Source organism: Pteropus vampyrus, unplaced genomic scaffold, assembly GCF_000151845.1.
Source record: "Pteropus vampyrus isolate Shadow unplaced genomic scaffold, Pvam_2.0 Scaffold29, whole genome shotgun sequence".
NCBI lineage: Eukaryota > Metazoa > Chordata > Mammalia > Chiroptera > Pteropodidae > Pteropus > Pteropus vampyrus.
Window position 1 is genome coordinate 12,098,959 of NW_011888810.1, and position 11,276 is coordinate 12,110,234.

Sequence of the window (11,276 nt, forward strand, 5' to 3'; positions counted from 1 at the left end):
AAAAAAAAAAAGAGGAGCTGCTGGTATGAAACCTGAAGTGATGACATGAAACCTGACATTAGATCAAGGTTCAAAAGCAGGTCCTGACATCTCTGAAATATCACTATTTGGGCAAGTCCCAACCTCCGATGTCTTCATTAATTAAATGAGGATAATGATTACTCACCCTCAGAGTGATTTGAGGACAGAGTACTTATACAAGGTGCTTGGGACACGGTTGATCCTCAAGAAACACTCAGAATAAGATCGTGTCTGCCCTTGAGAAGTATGCAGCCTGGTAGCAGAGAAAAGTCATGCACAGAGTTTATAACGGAAGGGAGTAAAAAAACACAGATAGTTGGGGAAGTCAGCAGAAGGAAATAGGGAAGGAGGGAAAACTTCACAAAGGAGAAGGTGTTTGACTGTGGTCTGGAGAGCGACATAGTAGGATTGCAAAATTTACGTTTGAAGAGAAAAGGCAAGCCTCATAGAGAGATGCACGGGGGCAGCAATGGGCACAAACTGACCAACTGCACTCACTCTGAGGTTTCAGCAATAAATGGGGAGATTGTGCCAACAGGATGGAGCAAGCAACTCAGTGTGCATCCATTCCCCACGAGGATAAACGGCAGCATCCTGGGGAAGAGGAAGGGCTGAAGGAGATTTTATCTCCAAGGTCAGCTTGGGACTGAGGAACTCAGACACTCGTGCCCTTCTGCAACCAGCCAGGGGGAGGGGGCATCCCCAAACCTAGAGTCAGAGAGGGCCAAGGAGCTGCTGAGGCAATGAGCATGGCCCAGACAAACGGGAGCTTTACCAACTCCTGGCCGGAAAACACCCAGCAACAAAGAGAGCCGGCCAACGGTTCTTATGCAGAAGGCCTTCTATTTTCATGCAACACGTGCTATTTTCATCTGCTTACGGAAAGGGAAACTCTCAGGGTGCGGAGAATGCGTTTGTTATATAGTTTGGTGTTGTTCAACATTTCCTAAGATGAGTTGCTTCAGTCTTTGCAAAAAAAGGCTGGCTGTTCCTCTGCATGAAAAGGCACCTGTTGCCCAGCAAGGAGGCTGTGATCAGTGGCACACTTGGCTCAGTGTCCCCAAACTGTGCCAAGAGATCCTCAGAACACCAGCGTCCTGCCAGACGGTCCAGTAAAATGTCTCTTAGGGCAAAAGTCTTTGAAAAAGGCTCAGCCACACTTGCTTTGTGGCAGTGGGACTTCAGAGAGGTTGAGATGCTGACACATTAAGCACCTGCAGAGGAGAAAAGAGTGTGCTCTCCAAATTCATGCATCACAGTGCCCCTGCTCTGCTTTTTTCTTCAAGAGGCCGTCTGAACAGCTTTGCTGCCCTGGGGATCCATGGAGCATTTTAAGATGGACAAAGACTGCAAATAAAGGAACACAGCCTCCTTGTGCACAGGCGCCATCCTGGGCAGGTGTGCACACCTGTACTCAGTCTGCCTCTTCACCACTCCATTCCTAGCTGCTTGGATGTGCCTGTGAGAACAGATACCACAACAGCCTCCCGTGTGCCTATCCCTGTACTTCCCTATTTAACTGAATTCTCAGGCTCGGGGTAGGAGGAACCTGCAAACTCAATGGGTTTGACACTCCACAGTTGTATCGCTGGGGTCCCTAACTTCCCCGTTGGCTCTCTGACCTCCAGCAGGTCCCTGGGGCTCAATTCGAGTTACCAGAAAATCGATTATGTCCACAAACCTAATACCAAGCAAGATGAGCTTCCACCCATCAACAGGGCAGCTAGAAATAATGGGGGTTCATTTTCCCCGACTTCATTATTTTGTTTTCTTCTCCTACTCCCTCCGTTTTCTCTGACTGATGGACCAAACTCTGGAACCTTCTATTTTGGAAATGACTGAGAAGGCTATTGTGGTAATCTGCTTTTAGATGTCTGTCACCAGAGCTCCTGCTGCCCACAGGAAGCCAGGGAGAAAGAGGCAGCATGCTGTCCCCAGGCCCTTCTTCCAAGTTTGGCCTGAAGGCTGTTATGGGTTAAATTGTGTCCTGCCAAAATCCACATGTTTAAGTCCTAACCCCTGGAACTTCAGAATGTAAGCTTATCTGGAGATGACCAACTTAAAGTAAGGCCATCAGGATGGGCCCTGATCCAATATAACTAGAGTCCTCATAATAAGGGGAAATTTTGGACACAAACAAACATAGAGGGAAGATGTGTGAAGAGACACAGAGAGAAGGTGGCCATCTATAAGCCGAGGAGAGAGGCCTGGACAAATCCTCAGCCCTCAGAAGGAACCAATCCTCTAACACCTCGATTATAGACTTCCCTGCCTGGGCGGCGCCAGCACTCAGTGGCGCCATTCTTTTTTTCCATGGGTAAAGATGGAATAGGGTTTCAAAGCCTCAGACAGGGCCTGTGTCTGGGGTGGATTCAGGACTCACTGGTGAGTCGTGTAGATGCAAGGAGGCAACGGAGGTACAGCACCTACAGAACGTCTCACACAGAGCAGGTGCAAAAATGAAAATAAAACAAGGACTGACATGAGGCTGCCTCTCTGAGAAGACAGGGGGCTGGGCTGGTCTGTGTCCCATTACCAAGACTTTTTAGTGAAGGATCTAGAACCAAGGTTGAAGCTTGATTAGCATTTCTCTGGATGCGCTCTCCATCTTTGGCCGGCTTCCTCTACCTCCACAGCCACGTGAGCCAAGTACCTAGATCTTTTAAGCTTATGAAACCCTCCCACGGGAAGATCTGGGAAAGAGAGGCCACTGGTAACTTTCTCAGCTAGAATTGGCCAAGAATTGTCTGTCATCTCAATCCTTCAAAGTAAGTTTTCTTGAGAGTTTTGCATTCCTAGAGACCCAACTGAAAAGCCCTAGAGTCAACTCAGCCCCTGCCCAGTTGAATAGGCTTCCTGATAGAGGCCAGAGGTCTAGGATACCCTTGTTTCACCTAAAGCTTGGTGTTTGTTCTAAAGACAAAGAATAGCCACTAAAGAATCTTAGATCCAAGGACAGCATGACTGGATCCTTTTGACTACAGAACAAGTTATTTGGTTTGGAGACAGAGCAAGAATTCCAGAGAAGGTGTTGGAGGGACCAGTATTTTTTCTACCAAGTTCGAGTCCCTGAGATTTTTATATATTCATATGCATCTGTGTGCTTATGATACCATGCTACTTTTACATGGACAAATGTTCTCTGCGCTGGGTGGTGGCCTAAAATGCTCCACCCTGCAGTTCATGATGCACACAGCTGTTAGATAAGCTCCCTGAAGTACAGCTCTGCCCAGACTATTTCCTCTCTCTGCTCAAGGAGCTTCTATAGTTTTCCATCATCTAAAGAAGAAATTCCAATCTCTGTCACCGCCAAACACCCATATGTCCCCTTGAAATACTTCCTTTTCAGTCTTGGTGATCATGTACCCTGTTCAAGAACTTATGTCCCATGTGGTCAAAATGTGTCCCTCACTCTTCCCTGGACTGGCCCTGGGTACTGATCTCCAAGCTTTTACTATTTCTGTTCCCTCTGCCTATGAGGCTCTCCTTCCACACTCACTTTCTCACACCCAAATCCTGGCACCCGAGGCCCAGCTAAAATGAATTCTGTCCCAATTCTTCCAATCAGTTGTGGGAGTACCCACCTCTAGCCCCTCATCTCACCCTAAAATTGCTGCATTATATTAAAATTGCTGGTGAACAGGTTATCAGTCCACTACTAGCCTATGAATAGCTGGAGGACAATAAGCCAACCTTATCATTCCTGCTTCATTAACAGAGCCTTTTGCATAAAGGATTTTTAATAAATGGTTCTTCTTTGAGTACTGTATGCTTAGGCTTTGATTTCATTTTAACTCCAAATTCTCTTCTTACAATGTCTCACAGTTAGAGTTCTTTCCTCTCTTCTAAGAGTAAGTCCCATGATTGTCAGGGTCACTACCTACACCTATGAAAACCAGAAACTACAGATACCCAAATCCACATTTATTGCTGGACAGTGACAGGATTATTTCCTCAAAGGTGTTTTACATAAAGTCTAGTTACAGGTGATTTAACGTAGGCCTCTCTGACTCATCATACAATTAAAAATCATACCCAAAATTAGATTCTTGGACAGATCATGTATCTTGATCTTCATTTTAGGAAATAACGCATACACTCCTATTTCTATCACGCTGGGCATACATTTTTAATAAATGTTTCCTGAGGGAATTTCCAGTCAAGATGGCGGAGTAGCTAAACGCTGTATTTACCTCCTCTCACCACATCAAAATTACAACTAAACCACAGAACAACTGTCATTGAAAATCACCTGAATCTAGCTGAACAGAAGTCCAGGAAGGGTTACCTTGAGACTGGTAGGAGGGGAAGAGACATAGAACAGGTTAATCCCACACCCACATGCGGCTACTGAGAATGGGGAGGAATATCCTGGCTGTGGAGGTTCCCCCAGAGGAGCAAAGGGTCCCAGCCCCACACTGGGCTCCCCATCCCAGGGTTCCAGTGCCAGGGAGAGAAATTATCACAAAATCAGAATGTGAAAATGAGCAGAGATTGTGACTAAATAAGACGAGGGCCAAGGGAGTCCCAGGCATTCCTCTTAAAGGGCTGGTACACGAACCTACCTGCTGACAAACTCACTTGCTCTGAGCCTTGGTGCTAGGGCAGCAGCTCAAAAGGTGCATGGGGAGGAACTGAATTGTTTGGCTTCAGAGCAAGGACTGGAGGGGCAGCTTTGTCCGAGACAGAAGTTCTGGTGAAGGCCGCTGTTCCTTCGTGGGGTTCTCACCACTCCCAGCAGCACCATATCTGAGTCTCTATCAGCCTGGCTAACACTGGTCACCTGACCCTGGTGATTCTTGGAAACCCCACCCCACCCAACTTGCAGGGCCCACTCAAGAGCTTCTAGTGGCTTTTCCATACAAATGGCCTATCTTGACTCATGCTGCAAACTTTACTAAAATCTCTCAGAGGTTCACAAAACCCAAACAAGCAGCATCTGGCCTCAGTGTGCTCTGTACCTCTTATTGAACAATCCTAAGACCGGCACTAGCAGCAGCTAACTTTGGTTCACAGCTTAGCCTCCTGAGGCACCTCCAAGCCCAGCGTGGGTGGCAACTATCTACAGATTGTTTGGTGACTCATGAAAAGTGGCCCCGGGCAGGGCACAGGCTGCAGCTAAATGTGGCCTCTGGCAGGGGCCCTCCTAAGCCTGCTAGGTGCCCAGCTTCAGACTGAGCCTGAGCCAACACCCAGGGCTACATTAAGGATGACACACCCAAAGGGCAGACCAGGCGGGCATCAGAGCCCCGTTAAAGCAAATCCTGCTCCATAGGGTCAGCACGACAGCTCCTCCACTGTAGTCACAGGCCAGTCATCACGACCAATCAGCCCAAGGGTCAATCCCTCCCACCAACGTGTGAACAGCAACCAAGGCTCAAATACAACAGGAGGGCGCACACAACCCATTCAAGGGACACACCTGGAGCACCCAGCTCAGGTGACTAGGGAGACTGTGCCACTTGGCTCTACAGGACACTCACTATATAAGGCCACCCTACGAAGACTGGGAGACACAGCAACCCTACCTAATGCATAGAAACAAACACAGGGAGGCAGCCAAAAAGGAGAGACGAAGAAACATGTCCCAAATTAAAGAACAGAACAAAGCTCCAGAAAAAGAACTAAATAAAATGGAGACAAGCAATCTACCAGATATTGAGTTCAAAACGCTAGTTACAAGGACACTCGATAAATTTAGGAGAAGAGTAGATGGACTCAGTGAGAACTTTCCCAAAGTTCTCACATAGGAAACATGAAAGTGGAGACAGAAAACATAAAAAATAACTAGTGAAAAATGAAGAATACAATAACTAAAAAGAAGAGTACTTTAGGAGGAATCAACAGATTAGATGAAGCAGAGGATCGAATCAGTGACTTAGAGGATAACGTAGCAGAAAACATCCAATCAGAGAGAAACAAGAAAAAATAATCCAAAAAAAAAAAAATCATGATAATTGAAGGGGCCTCTGGGACAATATCAAGCATATTAACATTAGCACCGTAGAAATACCAGAAAGAGATGACAGAGAGCAAGAAATTGAAAACCTTTTTGAAGAAATAATGACGGAAAAGTTCTCTAACATGGTGAAGGAAATAGCCATACAAGCCAAGGAAGTGCAGAGTCTCAAACAAGATGAAACTAAAGAGGCCCATGATATATGATACACACCAAGATACATGATAATTAAAGTGCTTAAGGTTAAAGACAAAGAGAGAATCTTAAAAGCAGCAAGAGGAAAGCAATTAGTTACCTACAAGGAGCTCCCATACACTGTCAGCTGATTTCTCAACAGAAATTTTGCAGGCCAAAGGAACTAGCATGAAATATTCAAAGTGATGAAAAGCAAGGACCTTCATCCAAGATTACTCTACCCAGAAAAGCTATCATTTAGAATTGAGAGACAGAAAAAGAGCTTCCCAGACAAGAAAAAAACTAAAGGAATTCATCACCACCAAACCAGTATTACAGGGAAATGTTAGACGGACTTCTTTAAGAAGAAGAAAAAAAGATAAAAATACGAATAATAAAATGGCAATAACTACATATCTAGCAATAACTAGTTTAAATGTAAATGGACTAAATGCTCCACACAAAAGACATAGGGTGGCTGAATGTATAAGAAAACAAAACTCTTACATATGGTGCCTATAAGAGACTCACTTCATACAGAAAAAAAACACACAGCCTGAAAGGGATGAAAAAAAATAGTTCATGAAAATGGGGGGGAAAAAAGGCTGAGTTTGCAATACTTATACCAGACAAAGCAGACTTTAAAACAAAGGTTATAATAAGAGACAAAGAAGGACCCAGTAATCTCACTTCTGAGTAGTCATCCAAAGAAACCCAAAATACTCCTCCAAAGGGACATGCGACTTCATATATTCATTGCAGCATTATTTACAGTGGTCAAGATACAGAGGCAGCTTGGGTGTCTATCAGTGGATGAGTGGATGAAGAAGAGGTGGTACATATATACAATGGAATAGTACTGAGCTATTAAAAGAGAATAAAATTTTGCTACCCGTGGCAACATGGGTGGATCTGTAGGGTATTGTGCTGGGTGGAGCAGGTCAGACAGAGGACAAGTGCCATGTGATTTTGTTTACATGTGAAATCTAAAGAACAAGATGAATGAACAGGCAGAGCAGAAACAGATTCCTAGACACAGAGAGTCACCAGATGGGGGAGGGGAAAGTGGAGAAGGGAGTAAGAAATAAAAATTGGTAGTTAAAAAACAGTCATGGGGATGTAAGGTATAGCATGAGGAATATAGTCAATAATAATGTAATAACGGTGTCAGTCGGATACTAGATTTATCGGGGTGATCCTTCCTAAGTTGTATGTGTCTAATCACTACCTGTGTTGCACATCTGAAACTGATATAATGTTGTACGCCAAGCATACTTGAAAAATTTAAAAGATATTTAACATATATAGACAGAAAAATGTTTCCTGAATTGAGCTAGCCTGGACAGAAGTCAAAGGAAAGGAGATTAAACTGTTATGATCACAAAATGTGAGTCCCATTCTGTGGGCAGAAAAGTAAGAATATTTGTGAGAACACTGAGAAGAATCAGAGAGTTCTGGGTGAGGTGATGAGGCGGTGGTTCTTATGAAAATTCTGATTTAAAGCGAGGAAAAGAGAACTTCTCTCATGGGGGGGTTCCTACTCCGATCTTCTGTTGCATTCAGGTGGGGACAAAATGAAGCACAGAAGTGTGTATGTTGTTTTGACAAATTTAGCCTCTGACTAAATTATAAAATCTCATACTTACTTCCCACCCTGAAGGCCCCCGCATGGGTGAATGACTGGGACTGTCACTGCCCAAGGTTCAGCAGTGGAATGTAAGGGACAGAAGAAGAGAGGAGGGCTTCACAGTCACGAAGCCAGAAAGCTGATACTGAATGAGTTATTTAAGTATACTGACTCTAAGACTAGCCCAAATGTTCGTCTCTCTCTCTCTCTTTTCCTCTGAACCCATATTCTATTCATTAACTCTGTAACTGGCATGTCCACTTGACCTTCGAGTAAGCTTCTCAAATTAAATGATTCCTAAACGAACCCTTTGCTCTTCACCCCACAGACTCCCTCGTCCCCTCGGCTTCCAGCTCTCAAGTGGCAACACCATCCACCTTGGTCTCAGGTCAATTCCAGAGTTTAATGCTTATCCTTCACTTTCTCTCATCCTTCCATCCAATCTATTGTTCTCTTTAAGACCCTGTTTCATAATCAGTTAAATAGGGATAATATCTCCCTTCCTCAAATGATCTAAGGATTAAATATAATGCACAAGAAGCCACATACATAGGAAGCATTCTAATGATAACCTATTTTCACTGAACAAAAGCCCCCACTCTCTGAATAGACACGTAGGCTCTGAATCTGTACATTAAAAAATGGACTGGAAGAAGATATGTCCTGGAGTCTAGGTTTAGAGGAGACAAATGTTAAAGGCTTCAGGGTGAGTATCTCAAAGCCTGAGGGTGAGAGTAGTGATGCATTAAATGAGAGTTCTCTCATTTTTGTGGGCTCTGAAGTGGCCCTCTAATAAGCTATGATCATAGCAAGTAAATGGAGACTTAACAACAACAACAACAAAAAAGGGAAAGAAAAGAAAAAAATGGAAAAGAAAAACAAATGTGCAATTCAATCAAAAGGCATTTTGTTGCAGTGATGCAATTTCAAGTTTAGGATCAAGCATTATGCTTATTTTCATCTCTGATAACTAATACATATTTGTTTGCTGCTAGGTGCAACTATTATAGGAAAGACAAAATTCATTCACCTGCATTTGTCACCAGAATATTGTGTCTGCTGCACAAAGGCAGGAGATTGAAATGAAAGATCCTCTTATTGAATTTTAATTTTGAGAAAATGTGGCCAGTTTATGGGCCTTGCACACACAGTCAGCCAGATGGCTTGGAGAAGGCTTGATGCTCAGTGTACGAGCCATGGCTATGGCACCAAAACGCGTTCGGTTTCGGCACATCCACACCCTGGCCTGGTCCTTTTTCATGTTTATACTCAAGATTTTAGCCTTTCTTATCTGTGGACTGTTGAAACAGATGTTTACCCAGAATGATTCGAAGAGGCCGCAAAATCTCAAAGGAGACATTTCCGCTGACCGTGACAGCTCCCGACAACCCCCTATTCTAGCTGGCTTTGGGGAAATGCCAACTCCTACAGAGGTCTCTATTCAGTGCAATATCTGGAGTTGTCTGTTACCATGTTGGCTTTATTAAAATCAAATACTCTATCAAATTACTTTGCCGTAGTACAACAGAGAAAAAGATCTTTTGTTTGAGCTGTCCCTCATGGCAAGGATGGAGTGTGTGCACCAAGAGGAGACATATCTGTTGATAATGGTGAAATAATAGGGAGGAGATGGAAGCTGATATGGAAAGTGCCTCACTTTAATTTTGTCTGAAAAATGTCAGAAACAAGCACTTGGAGTTAAGGAGGTCTGAATTTCGATCTCTGTTTTGCCTTTGGCTTACCGTGTGATATGGAACAAGTCCAATTCATTGTTGCACATGAAGTTGGGGAAAAAAATGTTCCCACCCCTGGGAAAAGGAAGTGAGGATGGGGCCAGGATACAATTATCACAAGTCCAGGACCCAGTCCAGGACCTGCGCCAGGACCTTGTAGAGAGACTTTAACCTCCTCTGCTGACAAACGCAGGTGAATTGAATTTTGTTGACACTAGGCTCGTAATTCGGGGCTGTCTGTTATTTGAAACTCTGTCCCTTTCTTGTGCTGGAGAAACTTTTCACTTTGTGAGTCAAAGACAGCCTCTCCCTATAGAAGGTGAAAATGCAAGAAACCCGGTTTTTCATCCCCCCATGCACCTAGAGTGAGGCATGGAACCTGGGCTGTGCCTGAATGAAATTGGGAGGTGGTGCCACTGTAGAGACCCTATTTTGGGAGTGGGTGACAATAGTATTGGGGCCAACATGGAGCTTTCGGGGGGCAGAGGTGGCAGAAGGGGAGCCTCTCCCAACTGGTTCTCTGGCCTGATTTTAGCCATCATCCTGGACACGACCCAGCCTCCTTTGCTCTTGTCCCTTCCTTGGTTCCTCTTCCCTGGTCCCCTCCTTCCCTCCTTTCCGCCATTTTTCCATTTATAAAATATTTTCAACATACTATGAGGTACTAAGATATTATCCACCTCATTCACAACTGCCCAGCTTGATAAATTCTTAGCTTTTTCCTAAGAAATAAAATATCGCAGATAAATTTGAAGCCTCTGTGTAATCCTCTCTAATCCCTCTCTAAATTACTGCCTTCCAGAGTTACCTATCCTGAATTCATACAAAGATATATCTTCAGTATATAAAATTTACTAATTTAATAAATTTCATATACGTATGCATAATACACACACTCATAATACATCAGTGACTTCTGCTTCAGACAATCCGGCAAGGAGATATTCTGAGAAACCCTCATTACCAAATACCTAGAACAAAGATGATTGTCAATAAATAAGTGACCTCACTAAAATGTAAGGAAAATCAGTAGACTTGAGTAAAGCAGCTTGTCCTCCCTAATGTGGGTGGGCCACATCCAATCAATTGAAGACCTAAACAGAACAAAAAGGCTAAGTAAAAGGAACTTCCCCTGTCTGACTATTTAAGTGCAGACATCAGTGTTCTCCTGCCCTTGGACAGGAACTCACACCATCACCACCCTAGCTCTCAGGCCTTTGGACTTGGACTGGAGCTATCCACCAGCTCTCCTGGGTCTTCAGCTTACTGACCGAGATATGTCAGGACGTCTCAGCCTCCATAACCATGAGTCAATTCCTTATAATAAATCTCTTAATAGAGAGGAGACACAGACCGACAGACAATAGATCCTATTGTTTCTGTTTCTCTGGAGAACCCTGACTAATACAGATTGTGATACCAAGAGTGGTTCTAGTGGAACAGAATTTTAAGGATGAGTTTTCTGAATTAGTTCTGAAGTTTCCAGAACGGCTCTCTAATCTGATTCGATTTAAAGACACTAATGTCTCTATTGCCTGCAGTAAAGAGAGCACTGGCAGTCCATGGCATGATGTGGCAGCAGAGACACATAAAACATCAGCGGAGAATACTCCTGACCAACCTCTTGTTTCTAAGATGCCCGGGGATGGATGACTGTGTACATGAGACTTTTGAACATTTTTGGCTGACTAATGAATATAATGAGATTGGCTGGTTTCTCCTAATGTCACTAGACAAGGTGGAGAAAGAAAAAGATGAGCTC